Genomic DNA, 21,814 nt, shown 5'->3' on the forward strand with positions numbered 1-21,814 from the left:
AATGATATCCTTTTGGGGCAATTATATTTAGTTACAGTAAGCAGTATATGGCGTTGGCTAATTTTCTTTTTGTTATTTTTTCTCTGTGAAAGGCTAACTAAAAAGGTACAGGCCCATTGACTATTTCCTCTGGGTCTATGTAAATACATTGTTATTAAGATTGTCTTTATGTGCAGTTAGTGTCTTAAACAGTACATTATCACTCTCACCAGCTATTCATATCAAGAAATATACCTGTTGATTTTTATTTTTTAATTACATTATTTTATTCTCAAGCTGTTTAATTCATCCAATAACGTTCCTTGCAAACACTTCAAATCACTTTCCAGGATTATTCTTAAATTTGAAGCCAATCATATTCTATCTTTAGGCCTTTATTAAGATTCAGCCCCCATTCTTCAAGCATGATCTGGATGGGATCTCTGATAAGTCATATTTTCCCATTCTTTTCTCCAAATGTCTGTGAATTTTCTAGCATACATTAAAATGTACCATGGGTGTTGCACTGTTCTCTGTAGACATTAACCCAGGTGTCTGTCCACAAATGTTTACTCAGATATGTGTACATACACACTTCATGCACACACATCCTACAGGTACACACAAATATACAAGTATACATGCACACACAAAACTCATACTCTGTTTTGGGTGTGAATAGAATGTCAGTCCTTTAATAAGGATATCAAACATTTCCCTTTAGTCTAGTCCTATACAGAATTTAAAGAAAAGGCGATAGTTTTCTAAATAACTTCATTGCTTCTCCTTTTAGGGAAGGGAAAAAAGAGGTTTAAATCCAGCTGCTTGAACCACAGTGAAGAGAAAAAATATCCCCTGGGTGGCAGAAAACAGCTTTAGGCTTTTGAATAAGGATGACATGATCCCATCATAGAATCTGGGAATTTTCAATTAAACTTCTCCATCTATGGGTAGTTTCCCCACAGTTATGGGTAGTTTGCTCAGATCTATTTCCCACCAGGTCAGACAAGGTTAAGATGTGGGAGCCCTGCCAGAAGCTTGGGCTATTAGGTCCAGCTGTAGAATTTTATCTTCTGCCTCTGTATTGTGGGGTCACTCCATCACTACTTATTTTGATAGATAGTTCCTAATATAGCAGAAAATTTTCTTCTGGGAACTATCTAAGCAGTCATTATAGGTTTCAGTTTTAGAACATTTTAAACTAACATCCTGTCAACATTTTAGGTAGTCTGTATATGTAAACTTATGGTCTTTTCATAATAAGTATATGACAATAATAGTGATAATAATTATGATCATGGTGATTGCTGACATTACCGATATATTCGTATAAGTTAATAAGAATAACATTAATTTATTAAATTTTTACAACAACCCTATGAATTAATTGTTATTATCCCCATTACATACATGACAAAACTGATGCATGGTTTAAATATCTTGCCTAATTTTATATAACTAGTAAGTGAAAGAGTGGGAATTTGCACATAGGCAGCCTTTCTTCAGAGTATTCACTCTTAATTGCTATGCCATACATATTCTTACTAAGTATGAATCGCTTTCTATTTTATAATATAGTTGAACCATGGGAGAAATGAGGTAATTGCAAAGTAGCTGCTGTGATGGGGTCTCTGCAATTGAGAAGTTCATACAAAACCATTTTTTAACCACAGTATCTCCTTCCCACCCATAACTCATTTTGCACTGCTTCCTTGTCTTTTGATCGTACAAATAGAATGGAGAGAGGAGACTTATCATAATATTCATGATGTCTCCTACCACCTGGTGACAACCATGTTGTCATTTCTGTACCATCCATCAGGTTCCCCTTCTTTATCTTGCTTCTACTTCATTTCATTCTATGTCAAAATTGAAAGTAATTTTTTGAATTACTTTCTTTGGAAAGTGAACATACTTTGGAAATTAGCTCTTTCTACCTGTGCAAAATAGTTCCTTCAAGATAACATACCTCAAATTTCTGATTGGATTCATATCCAACTTTCAGAAATGCTCTCATGTTTTAGTTTTATCTTTCCATTCTTGGTTCTAGTATAGTATATTTTGCTTCTACATTTAGAACTCTGAACCAGATGCTAAATCTCCAAATTTCTTATACTGCCTATTAGTGTAGTATATAAATGTAATAAGCTTTAATTATTGGCATCTTTGAGTTTTTTTGTTGTTGTTGTTTTGTTTTGTTTTTTGAGACGGAGTCTCGCTCTGTCACCCAGGATGGAGTGCAGTGGCCGGATCTCAGCTCACTGCAAGCTCCGCCTGCCGGGTTCACACCATTCTCCTGCCTCAGCCTCCCAAGTAGCTGGGACCACAGGCGCCCGCCATCTCGCCCGGCTAGGTTTTTTTTTTTTTTTTTTTTTTTTTTTTTTTTTTTTAGTAGAGACGGGGTTTCACTGTGTTAGCCAGGATGGTCTTGATCTCCTGATCTCGTGATCCGCCCATCTTGGCCTCCCAAAGTGCTGGGAGGCTTGAGCCACCGCGCCCGGCCTTGAGTATTTTATAGAGTCATTTCATCAGCCAATTTTATATGCTCCTTTCTTTAAAAGTTACTTGTCTTCATACTTTATGTCATTGTTTTCATTTATATTTCAGAAATTTAAGACTCTAGCATTTATAAAAATAACTTAAAAGTTTTAAGTACAGTATGATAAGCAATTAGAAAATACAATCCTGAGAAATCTCACATAAAATATTATATCATAAATATTCATTCAGTCGAGAAAATAAAGTTAGAAAATTGAGGGCTTCAGGCCTAGAATAAGAAGTTTGTATTTCCTGCATGACTTAAGATAGTAAAATAGTTTTTTAAATTGCAAACTCTAACAATGAACCAATAAATCAAATCCAGAAACACTGAATTTGAAGTTGACCAAACTCAATGGGTTTATAGACGTCAAAGCAAACTCCTGCACACCTCACAACTGTCACCAGTAGACCAAAAAAGGCAGAACTGAGAAGACACTTACTATAATAAAATAGATGTCTATTCCTATAGTGAAACAAAACAGTTTTTTAAAAAAATTTGCTGATTCCCATTATGTTACAACTGACTGTGGTTCGTATCTATTTTTTAAATTAATCGATAAAATACTTTTAGAAATAATAAATGATTGGTGTTGGCTTTTTAGTAGTGTAATAGAGCTGGCTTATACTAGCTTATAAGAACTAATTGCTACAATTTCAGAAACTTTGAGAGTCAGTTATTAAAAAAGGAGGATTTACACCACAGAAATGGAAGGACTATACAAATTAAAACCCTCCTATTGTCTCACCCACTATCATCGAGAACTGATTGTTAAACATTAGCCATCATAGCTCTAGCTTTAATAGAAATCTAATTAATCTAATGAGATTTTACTTCAGCGTGAAATTAATATTTTCAACATTCATCATACATACTGCCAAAAAGTTAGTTGGACTTTATGATAAATAAATTTTCCCCTTTTAAAATCAGAAATAATATTTAGAATTAATAAGTAAACTTAATGCTTTCATCAATCAATTAACAGGTGGCCAGCCAACAATGATTCCCAAGCTCCAATGACACCGGATGCAGTGAATTGGTCCATTAGAAACAGCTGTATGGCAGTCTCCAGTTGTATTGCAGTATGCTTTTTAAGATATTGCTCATTAAATCACATAAAGAACCTATTTTGGAGGACCAAATGGGTCTAGAAAAGTTTCTCTCAGATTTAAATGCTTGATAGAATTTGCTGTTCCTTAGCTATCGTACAGTTTTATCTTGTAGAAGTGGTGCATCTTGTAACTGATTATGTCTCATGTTTAGTTTGACTGTTAAGCTCAGAGATAAATATGCCAAACCCTTTAACAATTGTGCAGGACATTCTGATATGCATTTTTCTGCAGCAACTTTAACACTGGCTTTATTTTACTAATCTATCTTTATCTTCTGCTTTGTATGTTTTATCTATGTATAGTTGATGTATGTCAAACTGTCTGACTGGTATTTCTTATTTGAGAATTTCCCCTTCCCCACAGTCTGATGGATCTTCTTAACCTGACTCTTGGCCACAGATGATTGGGTCCTGACCTAACCTGGACCAAATGAAACTCTTTTCTTTGGTTTGGACTTGGGGCAGAGAGAGGCAAGTCAATCTCTCTTTAGGCATCTCTAATAAAATTAAAACGTGTGCTCTTGATGACCCCTTGCTACCTTGTGGACTAAGAACAAAGGAAGGCAGTCAGTAGTGACAAAGCAGGATGGAACAGATGTTGGATACAGCTAACAAAAACTTAGGGAATGTGCTGACCACATTTGATTCTCTGTTCAGCTGATCCTGAGGCAGAGCTGCTTTCCTGTCCTTGATTCTCTGTCCTTGGATTTGATCCTCAAATCCTTATAATAAATTCTCTTTTAGGTTGTTCTTCTGGTTTCTTTCTGTTACTTGTAAGCAAAAGGTTCTTGGCAACCACGTTAAATTGTATTTCATTGTCCATAAATAACTCTGTCTACTGGAAATGAGGCAGATATAAATAAATAAAATATTTATAATCAGTGCTATATTATTTGAATATATTAACAAAGATTTCCAAGTGCTAATAAGTGCCTTATAAAGATGAACCTAGGTACTTCTCAATTAAGTACATGAAAACAAATTTTATATTGTATTGTTTATAAGGAAGAAGAAAATCGTTTTGCAATTTTGTTTTGTAGCTCAAAATTTTACTATCTCCACCTCAGGCCTTCTTCCCGTGATTCCTCCTATTTTTTTTTCTTTCTTCTTTTACTTATTCTTCTTAATTTCAGCTTCATAGATTTTCTTTCCCATTGGCCATTATAATAAAAGCTACGTAAACTTTTAACATACATACCTAATTCCTCTTCACATCTTGTTATCCAGTCTATGTTCTAACTTGGTGTATTAGTTATCTATCGCTACCATTTTCAAATTACTGCCAACTTAATGCATTAAAACAACAGAATTTATTATTAAAGTGAGTCTGAAGTCTGTTATAGATTCTGCCAGACTAAAGTCAAGGTGTTGGTAAACTCAATTCCTTTCTGGAGGCTCTAAGGGAGAGTCTGTTTCCTGTCCTTTCCATTGGCAAAATTCAGTTCTTTGTGGAAATAGGACTGAAATCCCAGTTTCCTGGTAAGCTGTCAGTTGAGGAGTGTTCCCAGCTCCCAGAGGCCAGCTGCATTCTTTGGCTTGTGGCACTTTTCTTCCATCTTTAAAGCAAGCAATGACAATTGAAGTCCTTATGTCACATCTCTCTGACCCCCTCTCCTACCTTCCTCTTGTTTATTTTGAGGATGTGTGTGGTTAGATTGAGGCCGCCTGGAATCTCCCCATATCAAGAGATGTTTATGTTGTTTTGTTTTTGTTTTTCTGAGACATGGTCTTGCTCTGTCACCCAGGCTGGAGTGTAGCGCTACGATCATGGCTCACTGCAGCCTTGGCTTTCTGGGCTTAATGGATCCTCCTGCCTCAGCCTCCCAAGTAGCCAGGGCTATAGGTGCTGACCACCATGCCTGATGAATTTTTGTATTTTTTGTAGAAACAGGGTTTTTTCATGTTGCCCAGGCTAGTCTCAAATGCCCGGGTTAGTCTCAAATGCCCGGGTTCAAGCAATCCTCCTGCCTCAGCCTCCTAAATGGTTGGGATTACAGGTGTGAGACATGACCCATATCAAAGACTTTAACCTTAATTACATCAGCAAAATTCATATTGCTATGTAAAGTAGCATATTCACAGGTTCCAGAGATTTGGGCAGAGACATCTTTGGTCGGGGGACATTATTCTGTCATACTGATAACTGAATTTCAATCTTCTTATATGGATGGGTCATAGTGTGAAGCTATACGTATGTAAGAGTCTAATTATACTCAATCATGGCAGTCTGCGGCAAACAAATGCACCATTTGGCCCCAAAAAACTGATTCTTTATCTGCCTCTTTCTATATTTTCAACAATGGTAATTGACACTAAAATCTACCTATTTACCCAACCTAGAGATCACCCTTGGCTTCAACCTCACTGTTATTTTTTATTTGCAACTGATAAGTCCTTTTGATTCTTCATGTACCATCTCTTTCTCACTAGTTCTTTCCCTTTCATGCTCTCTCAGTTAACACCCTCATCACCTCTCTCCAGAAATACTGAAACATCCATAGTTGTTACCTCAGCCTCATTTCTTTCCTATTGTTCTTTCCCATCATTCTCTAATACATTCCCAGCTGTTTTTCTTGAATGCAATTCTGGCCACATCTCTTTCTTCTTACATTTAATATTTTGATGGCTCTTTATAAACAGTGAGAGTTATCTATGACCTGACCTCTATATGTTTATCTTCATATTCTTTGCTGTTTTTAATCATATTCTCAAGCTATTCATACCCATCTTCTTGCAGGTCTGTAGTTCACCTGTGCACATAGTGTTCCTTTTCCCTCCAAATTATTATTTTTCCTTCTTTTCCCTTCTGGGACCCTGCCATTTTCTTGGTAAACTGCTGTTCACTTGTTTGGACTTAACGTAAGTGTTCTCCACATTCCTTGGCAAAGTTGCTCATGCCCTCCAAACTATCACCGTACTTTGTAGTTACCTCTTTTTGAAATTCTTACTATGGCAAAAGATATTTGACTATCTTTTTACACATTTGACTTTTCCTTTTGGATTTTACCTCCTTGAAGTCAGTCACCATGGTATTTCTTTCATCTTGGGACACCAAAGAGCCTAGAATTGTGCCTTACACGGAGACAGCACACAACAGTGCTGACTGAATTGATTTAACAAAAGGAAAAGATATAGAAAACAAATTCCTAAAGTACGTAATTCAAATGTTTAATATAAAATCAGTGCTGGCCTGGAACACAAAAAACAAACCAAAAATTCATTTCTAACACTAGAAATTTAGAAATTGGAAAGATAGAATCTATTTTTTGGATAGGCTTTACCCACCAAATGATATCAGGTCTCCTGAAGATTTTTAAATTACTGAGAAAACAAATTACTACCCGTAAAGGGTTTAGATACTCACAGGAATCCCATTTGGTAAGCTTGTTTCAAGATCATTTTAATGGTTTTTCATTATATCAGTTATAATTAAACTACTTCATATATGTAATTATGTGGCATAGTAATGGAGAAAATATATAACAGAACTGTGTGAAACAAGTCATACAGATTTGTACTTCTTTAGGGCTCTGTTAGTACTTAATCTGCTGCTGGCCACCCACTGAGCTGGCCTGGAAGAAGCTGCCTTTTGATCTCTTTTATGAAATGACCTTTGAGGGCAAAAATAGATGAGAATAAACCTTAAAAGGTTTTTATAAATATTCTGTTTGGCATCATGTATCTTTCCAAAATGCCAGAATAAAACACTTAACTAAAAAGGGTAACTTAAATGTCTTAGACAAATAAGGCTAAACCCATTAGTACAGGCTGCTTATAATGTGCTCTAGTTGACAAATTTGCCAAAGAAACCTCTACAATTCCCTTGTCCAGGGGCTGTGGGCAAGCAAATATGAAGAAACTTCCATGCTTACAATCCTGGAGCTGGTCTTTTATTATTTTAGCATCCCTTTTGCCCTATAATCCTCAGTCTTTGCAGTCTGTGTAACCAGCCAATGCTCCCATCTGTCATTAGGAGCAGCATATGTACTCAAAAGGGAGGAACAGCTCATATTAATGATGCCAACCTGCTCTGTCCTTCTTTAATCAGAAAAGTCTTCTTTAGCAGCCTATATAAAAGCTGCAGGTGAACACAGCTAAATGCAATGGGTTCTGAGACTACTACAAAATATATAATTTATTAAGATTAGATATAAGAGCAATGATTGTGATAAAATAATGTTAGATTTCTCTTGCAAACAAATGATGAAAGACAAGTTCATTCCTTCTTTCAGTGTTTAGTTTCTGAATCAGGTTAGCTGGTCATTCTCCATCACTTGTTTATTCATTCCGCAAATACTGATAACCCACTATGTGAGAGGTGCTAGGTGCTAGAAGTAGATCAAGGGTCTAAAACTCTCCATACTAATGAATTTATGCTTTGTATAAATCTGGCTTCTATTTTAGTTTATCATTGACCAAACTACCATCCGCCTTGGTATAAAGGACTATACAAGATATAGTACCATCTCAGAGAAAATGATTTTTGCAGAAAGGATCAGATGGAACCCTAGTGATAATAGTTACCCCTGGTGAAATGAACAATCCAGAGAAATGGTGTTGGAATGTTTATGATAGGATGAAGAAAGCTTTGTTAGGCAAAAAGTTAACATTATGTTAAAGGGACGGTAGACATCAGACATGTTTGAAATGACTTTCAATTTTCTCAACAAGGAAAGGGAAAATGAGGCCACAGAAAAAGTTAATCATTCTGAATACAGAAGATAAATGGAAAAAGGAATTCTAAAGCAGAATGTAGATTTATGAAAATAATTAAGAAATTTAATACCTGAGCTAAGAAAAATAACAGCAACCATAAGGAAAGTCATACACATACACCTACCACCTCCAACCTTCCCAACCCTGTCTTTGTCTCTCTCTCATCTCTCCCTCTCTTAAGAGAAATATGCCAGGGAGGAAAGCTAATGTAATTAAAGAAATGAACAAGTGATTAAAATGAAGAAGAAGTAAAAATGGAGAGCACAAGTGAGGAATATGAGAAAATAAGCCTTACTATTATAGAAGAAAGAAATTTGAAGAAAGTCTATTTAAAATGTATTCTATGTTTTTGGCTAACTTCTGAAACAGTAGCTTAATAAGTATGTAAAATTTTAGAAATGGCTAAAATGTTATGAATTCAAATCTGTAATAACATTTAAAGTTCTGAAAAAAGAAAATAATTACTTATTATTTTTAATCTGCTCTTAATAAAAATGGCACAAATATGTCATAAATTTATTTATTTTTAACATTACAAACATTTATTGTCTATTAAATGTCAAAGAACTTATTGACATGACTTCTGGTAATAATCTATGATGTCACTATTCTTTTATATGTATTTGCATATACTTGAGTAATTTATGTCACTTAGAAAAGTTAAAAATATATCTGGGTTTTAATTTCTTGTAACAGTAAGCATTCATTTCTACAGATGAATGAAATCAGACTGTAAGCATTTATTTATTCAATGTGTTTAATGGGTAGAAAGGAAGTATATTAAATGTAAAAAAAGAAATCAGCAAGGCTATTTAATACTTATACTATTTTACAGCAACAGCTATTGATAGCCTTTCAGTTTACATTCTTTATTCATATTTTTTTAAATGAATGCACATATTTATATAATTGCACTCTAAAAAAAAAACCACTGTACAGTGTATGTTGTCTGGCAATTTGCTTTTCTACTTGGTATATTACGAACATCTTTCAACATTAGCAAATAATGATTGAATATATTCTATACTTTTAAATATATCATAATTTACTAAAGTGTTGACGAGCATTATATTGTTACCAATTTTCTTCTCTCTAATCTACATCTTCTATATACATCCCTATATATGTACATACATCGTTAGGCATGTTGGGTCAATATCATGCATGTTTAAGATTTTAAATATTGCAAAAAGTTGCTAAAAAGATGATGTTGATTTATGAGCTTACAATCAATATAGAAGAGTTTTATTTTTGTAAGCTTTGGACAATAATATTTATTTCCATTATTTTTAATATTTATCAACCTGATTTGAACAAAATGACATTTTCCATTAAAATTTCAAATTTGCATTTTAACTAGTGGAGAGGCTAAACATTTTTCATGTATTGATAGACCTATTATGTTTTTTCTTACGCATAGTCTTTTCAATTCTATCCCCGTTTTCTTTTTTTATTGAGCTGTTTGCATAGTTTTTGTTGACCTGAAAGAACCTTTACATATTAGGAATTTTGTCTCTCATATATTTCAAATGTCTTCCCCCAGTTCAGAAAAGAACAATTAAAATTTTTGTTTTTTCATTAACAAAATAAGTCTAAGCACAGGGTAATAAGGAAATTCTTATTTTTTACATTAAGTGAAAGCAAATGTTGGGGTAGCTGTTTCTGCATTCTTTTTTAAAATAAATTTCTATAATAATTTGAGTTAGTTTATTATTTCTAAGATACATCACCCACTAGAGGAGGTTTAAAGTGCAGTATTAATTACTTCTGCCATTATTAAATAATAAACTGTTTAAAATATTGAATATTTTAGAAGAATTATTGAAATAGGAGATGTAACAGAAATGACTGAAATTTAACCTTTGAAGAACTTAGTTTTTAACTTCCTATTGTACCCTGTCTGATCTTGGATACAGAAAGAAAACCTTGATCCTTAGAGAGCTACCCACAAGTGGGAATGGCTACCAGTTATCCTTTCCCCAGAACACCCATAATTCATATCAATCATATCATGGACATCTGTGTGATTCCTATGCAAGATTTTCTTTTACTTCTTTCAATGAATTCAGCCTTTATACTCTGTTTTTATTTGCTGACAGTAGAAAATATGTCTACAGTTAATTCACACAATGAATAGGGTGGGAAATTAATTCTATGGGGACTAAGATTATTTGGTTTGTCATGAGACATATTCGACATTTACAGCTTTTTCCCTTTTGTGCTATTGGAGTACACTGTTAGAAGATTGTGCCATAAATCCTAAAGCATGTTTTACAAAGTTCATATCTGCATTTGCTACCTTTAATATTAATAGGAGTGTATCTTTAAAGTGAGTAAATTGAGAAAGTGGCTGAAACTATAGTTTATAAAAGAAGATTAGTGGGTTTAATATGCACTGGAGAGTAAAAGAAAAATCTTATTACTGTATGGAGAAATTACCTCATAAAGAAGCTAATACAGCAGGCTGGGGAATAATTTTTAACAAGGTTTTTATGATGCGCAAGTGTAGGCAAGTTAATGAACTTATCTTTCTAGTTATTTTCAGATTGTAACGATGCTTTTCTTTTCTGGTTCTTGTGCTTTAAAAAGTAAAATACATTTAATCACCTACAATAAAACTAATTTATTACTTTAATAAATCAAGTACAATCTTATACTGTACACTTAAATGTTGTTGCAATAATGCTGGAAACCAAATCAGGTACTAATGTTTAGCATGGATCAGAGCAAAAGGTAACCATGGAGCTTATTTATTATTTAAATTAAAGCATCTCATTTTGACAGTGCATAGTCATTTTGGGAAGATTTGACTCCCTTTTCAGCTATTGGATGCAGGAAGTGAAGACAAAAGAATGAGAAAATACTTTATTTTCATAATCGCACACTTTTTTACAGCATGACCATGTAATCTTTGAAATTCACATAAAAATTCTGAAAAATTGTTCATTCTACAGCAAAAATAATTTGGGGGGAAGCTAGTAAATCCAGAATGCCCATCTGCCAGCATCTTGTTGGAACAGTTAGGGATTATTTAGGAAAAGCATGTCTGCATTTTTCTCTGCAAAGACAAAAGACAAACTGCTGAAACATCATACTAATTGCTGAGATACTTTCTATACTGAAAATGTGATGATTTATTAAGAAAAAGTGAGGGAAAAAGTAAATGAATAAAGAAGTAATGTGAAAAGTAAACCCCGCTATAAACCGAATCTAAATTGTATTGATAACAGCCACCATTCACTACTTCAAATTGTAATACGTAAGGTACACACACACATGTGTAGGTATATTCCCCCACACCCTCACCCCCTCCCCATACACAATAACTTATTTTAATCTTAATTTTTCTTCAACCTTGGAATGCCCCCAAAAATTTGAGTTAGAGTGGTCAGTGTAAGATTGTATGTATGTACCATCTTAGAACCAGTACGAGACTTAGATAAACTTTTAAGGTAGGTGCCCACTGTCTCCTGATTTTATCAACCTGACCACATAGCCTTTCACAGACCCATTTAGTGTCCAAATTGCCCTGCAGTTAAACAATTATTGGTCAAGGTCCATTGTTGTATTATCTGTGCTGAATGTTTATCTGCTGGACTTTTCTTACCTTCTTTCACCCTCTACCTGTCTCCAAATCAATACTTTACAGTGTTAAACTACTCCCTTGACACTTTCTTTGATAAATCACAGTAGGTCAAAGGGAGTTTAAGTAATTCATGTTAAAGTGCTAACTAGCTGATAGAATGCCAGTTGCAGATGGTAAAATGCCTATTTCTTCATGCACTCTTGTATGATGCTGATCATAGTAAAACTCAGGCATGGTGGAAGGCTCATGAAAAAGGTACTATATTTTCCTCATTGTTATTTTTAGCTGTCTTTCAATTACTCCATATAAGTAGTGGCCTACTCTGAGTTTCTGTGAGGTTGACAATGCCTGATAATTGATGTTAGATAATGATAAAGTACACTCATATTTGAAAAAAGGTGTTTGCTCCACACAAAGTAATTTACAAAATACTTTGTATAATTGAATGTATATTGCTAATATGCATTGCATGTACACATGCCTGAAATAAACACAGGGAGAACAAAAATAAACATATTTATTAAATCTAAGAATTCACTGTATGTTTTGTGCCTAGGATTTGGTTTTTCTGAGTTTCAGAAATTAGATCTCTTAAATAATATCCAAATAATGGCAACCCTACCAACCTAGTTTTCAAAGGTAGTAGAGGAGTACAAGGGTAAAATTTCTTTATTTCAAAATATTTTTCTTATGCTGAGATAAGTACGCACTGGTATGATTTTCCATATTGAGGAATTTGATTCCAAAAGCAATTTTTGGTTGTTGAAGAGTTTAATAGATTATATGTGCCTCCTCCTATAGAATTGGCAGATGAGTTATTGGTGGGGAAAGTGTCACAGCCACCCAGAAGGCAATCTAAAAGGCTTACTCTCTCTCTCTGAAGATATGGTTGTATTATTGAATAGGATCTTACAGTCATCATTGAACTGAGATCTTGCTATGTAATGCCTATCTTTATGCTGTAAATCATTCATCTTGTCTTTTTGTTTCCCAAGTTACCCCCTGCCAAATCTTCAAGAGTATTGTTGTTCTTGTTCTTGTGTTTTAAGGAAAAGAGCTCCTCTGGGATGTTCTCCTGAGCCAACGCCGGAAAACTCATCCTAGGAGATAAGATGTGTACAATGAGACACTGAGAAGAAAGCAGGCAGGACACTGAAGAGTTAGTAGATGTTTTCTCGAGACCTAAACATCAGTGCATTGAAAATGGACTTGATCATTGTGGGTTTGGCAGTGAGGGTTGGGCCAAGATAGGTATTGGCCTGAATAGGTAAGGGCACTAGGTAGTGAGATTTGATAGAGATATTCTGCAGCCAGGCCACCTAGGAGGAACTGTCTAAAGCCTCCCTAAATCAGAGAGGTGACCACTTGGCAGATACCCAAATGCCTGATGCAACAATGGAACCACTCAGTAAAAATATTATTTTTATATAAAATAATAACTTTCATTGATTTTTTTCTTAATACAAAATAATTCCCTGATTTGGGGTGTTTAGGCTTTTAAATTTTTTCTTCTGTTTCTTCTCCTTTTCTACTTCCTTTCTCCTTCCTTCCTTCCTTTTCTTCCTTCCCTTTTCCCTTCTTTCCTTTTTCTTTCTTCCTTCCTTTCTTTTTCTTTCTGATTATAAGCAGTATCACAATGGCTGCCTAGGATAAGTTCTAGAAATAGAACTGTTGGATCAAATATATTAAAAAATCAGAGGCATTTAAAAATATTTTCAAAACTGTCCTTCATAAAAAATTTTACCATTTTACCTTTTCTCCAGCAATACATAACTTCCTATTTCTCCATCTCCTTACCTACAGTGAATATTATCATTTAACAGTACTTTAGGGAATTTGATAGAAATAAGCTTTGTACGTGGAATAGTACTCATCAAAACTCATTATCTCCCAGAAAATGGACTAGAACTTCCTATGATAAGTTATAAGATGAGCAATGCTTTCTCTAAATAATAAGTTTATGTTTTCCATTGCTGAGTTCTCTCTTAATACCAGGACAGGTGATCGAGATTTCCCCTCCCTCCCTCCCTCCCTCTCTCTCTCTCTCTCTCTTTCTTCCCTTCTCTCTCTCTCTTTCTTCCCTTCTTTCTTTCTTTCTTTCTTTCTTTCTTTCTTTCTTTCTTTCTTTCTTTCTTTCTTTCTTTCTTTCTTTCTTTCTTTCTTTCTTTCTTTCTTTCTTTCTCTCTTCCCTTCCCCTCCCTTCCCTTCCCCTTCCCCTCCCCTTCCCCTCTCTTCCCCTTCCCCTCTCCTCCCCTTCCCCTCTCCTCCCCTTCCCCTCTCCTCCCCTTCCCCTTCCCCTTCCCCTTTCCCCTCCCTTCCCCTCCCTTCCTCTCCCCTTCCCTCCCCTCCCTCCCCTCCCTTGCCTCTCCTTCCCTCCCCTCCCCTTCCCTTTCCTTCCCTTCCCTCCCCTTCCCTTTCCTTCCCTTCCCATTTCAAGATGAGGTCTTGCTCTATTGTCCAAGCTGGAGTGCAGTGGTGCTATCATAGCTCACTGCAACCTCCAGCTTCTGGGCTCAAATAATTCTCCCACCTCAGCCTCTCAAGTAGCTGGAACTGGATGTGTGCGCCACCACGTTCATCTAAGTTTTTAAACTTTTTTTGTCTATGTTGCCCAGGTTGATGTCAAACTACTGGCCTCAAGCAATCATTCTGCTTCGGCATCCCAAAGTGTTGCGATTACAGGTATAGGCCACTGTGCCTGACCAAGATCTCTTATTTCTAAATGTGACCAAAAAATCTCAATATGATCATTTTAACGTGCTAGTTCCCTAGTTGTTAAAAAATTCCTAATCTATGATTATATTCTGGCCTTACAACTAACTAATTTGTTTCAGAAATTTCTTTTTTATTTATGTCCTTTCCTAATACAAGAGAATCATCAGTGACCATCAGGCATTTTGTTGTGCTTATTTTTCTTGATCATGTTCTATAGGCAGACAATGTAAAAGTTGGTCACAAGTGCAACTGGGTAAAAGGTATGTGGTTAGCCATGTTACTATTAGTGATTGTCCACAAAGAAAGCAAATATCTCAGAAATACTCTGCTTGCAATAATGACATTCAGGGTCAAACTGCATGGATGTGTGTGTATGTATATGTGTCTTTCTTCTGGGAGTAGAGGTGAGAAAATTGTAAATAAATGTGAATAAGTGATTGTGCAAATGAAAGATTAATCATGATGTATTTTTTCCCTTGAAAGATAGTGTATGCTATTACTTTATTTGTGATATTAGAAAATATATTAAGCAAAACCTCATCCATGGTATTTTTTCATTCCTTGGAAATTTAACTTTAGAGATTCCACAACATCATCAACTAGTCCTGTTTAACAAATATACCATATACGTCCTATGCTTCTCCAGCTCTGCAAAGTCCATACCCTTCTTTAGTCCCTTTTTGGCCAAAAGCTCTTAAAAGCCTGCTGAACATATTGGCACATGAACATGTGGTATACGTTACCTATCTTGTTTTTATTAATGTATTCCACATGCCCCGGTCCATCTTATGAAATAGTTTTCTTTATTTACTCCATTTGTTTCTCTTTCCTACTGTTCTGTATACAGCCATTCTCTTTCATATTATTTACCACTGAGAATATTTAATATAAATGTTTTCCATTCATGAATTTGTTTTACAGATAAATAATGATGTATTCAATATATTTCAGCACCACAGAGGGCTAATCCCCACTAAACCACATGTTAGAAATATTTTAACTTAAAATATAGGCTTTAAAGATAGGAATGCAATCAGTGGGGAAACAGTCCATTTAAAATGTGTTACTCATATAGACATCAAGTAGTATCACACATTCTCATTTGCTATTAGCTGTTATTTCAAAAAACCTTTTACATGGATAATCAAACATGTAAAAATTACAAAGCACCTTACAAATTCATTTATTAAAGAAGATTTGCCTAGAGTGTCTCTGGACAGAAAGAAAATGGAGGGTGGATGTATTCATACACAGAAATGGAGACACTGAGCCCTTGACTGTAATACAGACTGGAGCACACCTTTTATCTGATAAATGAATGAGTTATGTTAATCTAAGTGCCCTCCTGATTCATTATCTGGCTCACAACATAATACAGTCTCTTCAGATATACAGGGACTAAACACTCTCCCTCCATACCCTTCCTAAAATCAGAGATTTATTTATAATTAGGGCTGAGGATCACTCAGCCAGAGCTGTCAGCCTCCACAGTCACTGACTGCTGCAGTTTCCCAAGCAGCTTTCAAAACTGCTGAGAAATCTGTCAGTGAAGATGCAGCTGGGGAGACTTCACACACGGGCCAGGCTGGCCTTGTCTAGCTCAAGACCGGTCACATGAGTGTGTTTCCCTTTCTGGGTTTGGCTCCAAACCCCAGGGGATACTTATTCCTTTTCTACTATTTGTGGCGGACAGTATGATACAGAAAGATTTTTGGCCTAGGAATTAAATGGGATCCAGAAGAGCCATGAACTAAAGGCAACTCACTTCATTCTCGTTTTCTACAACAGCTAAATAGACAATATTCTGTATCTTGCCTTAACCATAAGGTTATTGTGGGAATAAAATTAGATGATGAGCATAAAAATATTTCACAGGTTTAGGTGTTCTTCAGCTTTGTTATCTATTTACATTTTTCAGCAATAAACATATATTACTTTTTAATACAAAGGAACCAACATATTCTATTTTTTAAAAAAGCTGTACCTACATGGGGTAAGAAAATGTTCTAGAGAGTGTCTGCTGGCAAATCAAAAAAGCAATAATTAATAGCAGTGGAAAAGGGCCACTTGGTTACAAATATGCATAGAGTAGTACACCAGCATGAGGTAAGTTTATTTTTAAAGAGTTGAGAAATAAATCTGTGCCAACATATACATTTGAATCCTAACCACACTCTCAAAACAATCTGATATAATAGTGTGCTTGTCATTATTCAGATGCTTGTATTGTCTCCTCACCCCAGTGTTATTTAGGAATCAACTGCAGCGATGGGACAATTAGGCATTTGAGAAGCTAAGGAAAAGCTTCAACAGTCTTCTTTTGAGATGGTGAACTCTTTACCAAGTAAAGTAACATGATCCTGGCACATTTAGGTCTTCAGGTGTTATTCTTGTTTTGGCCAGTAAAAGTGAAAGAAAAGAAAATATGAGCTGTCTTTTCTTCTATGAACTTGCTTTCCAGCCTTACAAATAGTTAATCCCTTCGTTAGTTGATCTCCAGCCTTCTCCTCGGTATGATAGCACCAGTTCTTTCCTTAGATTGCCCATGACATGGTTTATTTGCATATTCTGCTTTCTCAACACTCTAAATATTTCTAAAATCACACTGTTATCCCATCTGGAAATGGCATCTTCTTATTAGTAGGGCATAGACACTTGAAAGCAGTTACTTGCATATCTATATTTCTTACAGAAATTACACGAAACTAGTGGTTGCTAGAATGCATATATAGGAGAAGAAAGAACCTGTCATCCTCTGGCCAAATGATGAACCTATTTAAGTGACATGTTGGTTACATTTCTAATGATGTGTTAAATTGGCCTTAGGTAACCAGGTCATAAGGTTAGTGGAGAGCAATATTAGTTAGGGAAGAGTTTTGAATCTCCTGAAGTGATAATCTCCTTCTTCCCCTTTAAAGGAAGCCAACAAAGGCACATATATCAACTGTGTAAAATTTAAAACATCTAGAATTTAAAATTTGCTTATGCATTTTAGCCTCATTTTGTGGCCTATGACAGTCTCCTTACATTTTCACTTCAAGATTTACCTCAAATTCTGTTCATTTGTGAAATTAAAACTACCATAGTTCTTAATGACATTGGAATAAACAAAAGACATTTCCTTTCATAGAGTCTTATAATTTTTCCTTCTGGAAAGTAAATGGAGAGATGGATATCACTTTCCCTTGAGACACAGGGAAAAATTTAATTTGGAAGTAAAATAATGAGAGCAATCCCACAAGTCATGCAGGTAAATACATTTTATTACTTAAAGGTCACCTTGAATTTTAGGTAATGACAGAAGATATGTTCATTTCCCAGTCTTCAAATCAAGATACCCAGGACCAAACCTGAAATTTGCTAGGAGTCTTGAAATAAAATACCTGCTCCCATTTCCTACAAGTCTCCTATGTTTTCTCCTACTGGAACCCTGATTCAAAATATCAGCAAAATTTCTGATTTATGTTTTGTTTTCTGTCCACAACCAGTTAGTCATTAAATAGTCTTGAATTTTCTTTTGAAATGTGTTGACATTTGTTCTATATCCTTCACAGGCATTGACATGTCACTGCAGACTAAACCCTTCTCATTTCAACTGTCAATTAACTGAAGTATTCTATTTGATTAAAAATAAATAATAATCGATAGAATATTTAACAAATATTTTATCTATGTATTAAACCACATGATGGTAGATAGACTATTGCTCTCTCATGGACTAGAAATAGCAAACATCATAAACCATAAAAAATAATGTAATTGTGGCAGAAAAGCTGAAGCAAATGGAAATCTTCTAAAATAAAACTACTTATTTCAGCAACTGCAATGTTTTCAAATATATTAATAGGAGAGCTTACAAAACTGAGGTTGATCTTTTCTTTTCTTTTTTTTTTTTTTTTTTGAGACGGAGTCTTGCTCTGTCGCCCAGGCTGGAGTGCAGTGGCCAGATCTCAGCTCGCTGCAAGCTCCACCTCCCGGGTTCACTCCATTCTCCTGCCTCAGCCTCCCGAGTAGCTGGGACCACAGGCACCGCCACCTCACCCGGCTAATTTTTTGTGTTTTTAGTAGAGACGGGGTTTCGCCGTGTTAGCCAGGATGGTCTCGATCTCCTGACCTTGTGATCCGCCCGTCTCGGCCTCCCAAAGTGCTGGGATTACAGGCTTGAGCCACCGCGCCCGGCCATGATCTTTTCATAGTAGTCTGGAAAGTAGTACATGTATGCACTTGCCATGTCAATTATGATACATTTTGTGGTCAATTTGTATCAATTTGGACCTGTAGAGTCTTGATTATTTAATACATTTTATTTGTTATAAACATCAATACTACTAATATTACTACTAACAATACAGTTTTATTTTGAGGAACCTGTAATTCAGTTTCAGTTAGTCCATCATTTTCCATACTGCCTAATGCTGCCATTTACCATTAGAGTAGAAGGGTCAAGTGTGTGCATGAATTTGAAGGAGGTATAGTGTTTAGGGCTGTGTGTGTGTGTGTGTGCGTGTGTGTGTGTGTGTATTCTTTTAGTGGTTTTAGCAAAAAGGTAGACTTGGGAGAAGATGAAGAAATAAATAGGAAAAATAAGTTGAGGAGAAACTAGGTGAATTCCTATGTATCGGATATTGACTATACTATTAGAAGGAGGAGCATTTGAAAATTATAAACTATTATATTTTGCTTTTTCTAAATTCATGGCATCTCTCTAGTCAGTTATGCATCTATCTGCCAGAGAGCACATATGTGTAGAGATTAGACATGTTACAGAAGGCATTTAAACAGAAAGAAAAAAATGCAAAATAAGATTATGTATCAAGACAATAGCTTCATAAACCAAGCTATTGCCCTGAGAAAGGATTTTCCAAATTTCTTATTCTCCTCTTTTAGCATATTAAAAGCTTAGCATTGAGCTCCTGAAATTGAGCTCCTGGTATATAAAAGGTTTGTGTTAGGCTTGCTGCTATTGGTCTGCAGAAGGCTATGATTTAGCACAACTTACGAACTAGTCTACCTTGGAATAATGGAAAGAAGACAGAGAAGGAAAAAAGTCAGGTAGTCATGAATCTAGGGCTTTGGCCCAGAGGAGAAAAGTAGGTTAAACAAAGCAGGTTAACTCCAATGGAGGAAGTATGCTGGGAAGACAATCTTGGCAGTATCCCAGTTTATTTAATCCCATGCAAAGAAAATATTGCCACCATATTTTGTTTACATCAGTAGGACTTTATATGGCATAGAGATGTGTATGTAGACTTTAGTACATAGTACTGTCCTTGGTGTGTGGTAGATGCCCAAAAAAGTTTGATTGATTAAGAAATATTTGGGGGACTTAACTTTTCATTGGTATTACTGGTACTTTTTGTAAGTCACTGAAGAGAAACTGTAATGTATCTTTCTGTTATGTTGGCTTGGTAATATTTGCTTTTTGAACAAAAACTTTTATAACATAAAGTATACTTATATATCACCTTTAAAAATTAAATGTGATGAAAATGCAGGTTTTACAAATAAATATTCTATAGGAAGTATTTAAAATTATTTTTGAAAAAGGGAGGATCTTTCTTCTTTACATACAAGAAGTATAAGAAGAAAACGCCAACAGGTAACATTTTGTTACTATTCTCAACTGATACCAATTTCTAAGCCACTGCATTCACATCCTTGCCCGAATCTGTGAGACACACACATGTGGGGGATTCTGTGAACAATATACAGGTCTCTCATGAGCCTTTAATGACAACCAGCTTCCCCAAATTCAGGAAAAGTCCATACAGAATTATAATGCAATTCAGTGGTGTCAGGAATTGTACCTTTTAAAATTTATTTGCTTGTTTTTTATTTTGTTCTTATGAAAGATTTTATTCTATTTTATAAAATCCTTCATAAGAACAAAATAAAAACCAAGCAAAAGAATAAGTAAGGAGATTTTCAGGGTTTTACTTACTGATAATGTACGAGATGACACTAGAAGTACGAATGCACTTTGTCTACAAATTTACCTTGGTATGTTTTTTTCTGCTCCTACTCTCTGCTTTCTTTTGTCCACTTCTGCTGAAGCAGGACATAGGCAGCAAATGACACCATGAACTGCACTGCAAAGTGAAGTACAGATAGAACAGAATGAAGTGTTAAGGGTTTCTTTTTAAAATTCACTGGGCATTCGCATCCAACTTTACAAATCAATGATCAGTGTATGCAGTACTTCAATCAAAGAAGTGAGGAAATGCATTAAGGGGTGTCAGTAAACAGATTACTAGGGCATCACTCCAGAGCCAACAGTCCTGTGAAATGGCAAAATTCAACTGTGAAAAATAGTTCTTGGAGACTTATGGTGTGTGCTTCTAAATATTTTTTTAATTGCAAACTACTACATAAAATACTTGGCATCATTCCTGATTTTTTAATGTTGAATATGTAATTGTTGTTATTATTATTTGTGATAGATCCAGAAACAAATATTGAGATAAAGGAAAATTTAGTTTTGGTGTTTGATTGTTCCTCCTTCAAGTCCGAGGCTTGATTTGTAGTTTGAAGGAATAAATGACATTGGAATAAATCGAATCTGTTTAACACAAGATATGTTAAATTTGTATTATATATAGGTTTTCCAAACAGGAGAAAAAGAAGCTAGAGGCTAGGAGAAGTATGGGAAAAGTATAGACACTGAATTAAACCCAGACACCACATGATAAATTGCATGTTCAGGTCCCTACCCACTTCTCCATCTTCATCTCCTCCACCACAGGAGTACCTTTTTAAGATTGTAACTTGTGGAGTAGCTGACCTAGGTTAGTTTGGGTTGTGCATTAGTCCATTTTCATACTGCTATGAAGAAATACCTGAGATTGAGTAATTTATAAAGAAAAAAAGGTTTAATAGACTCACAGTTCCACATGGCAGGGGAGGTCTCACAATCGTGGTGGAAGGTGAAGAAGGAGCAAAGACACATTTTACATGGCGGCAGGCAAGAGAGTGTGTTCAGGGGTATGTAAAATCATCAGATCTCGTGAGACTTATTCACTGTCATGAGAACACCATGGGAAAATCCATCCCATGATTCAGTTATCTCCCACAGAGTTCATCCCACGACACATGGGAATTATTACAATTCAAGATGAGATTCAGGTGGGGACACAGCCCAAACCATACTAGGCTGCTATAACAAATTAAA

Source organism: Macaca thibetana, chromosome 2 (genome assembly GCF_024542745.1).
Source record: "Macaca thibetana thibetana isolate TM-01 chromosome 2, ASM2454274v1, whole genome shotgun sequence".
Taxonomy (NCBI): Eukaryota; Metazoa; Chordata; class Mammalia; order Primates; family Cercopithecidae; genus Macaca; species Macaca thibetana.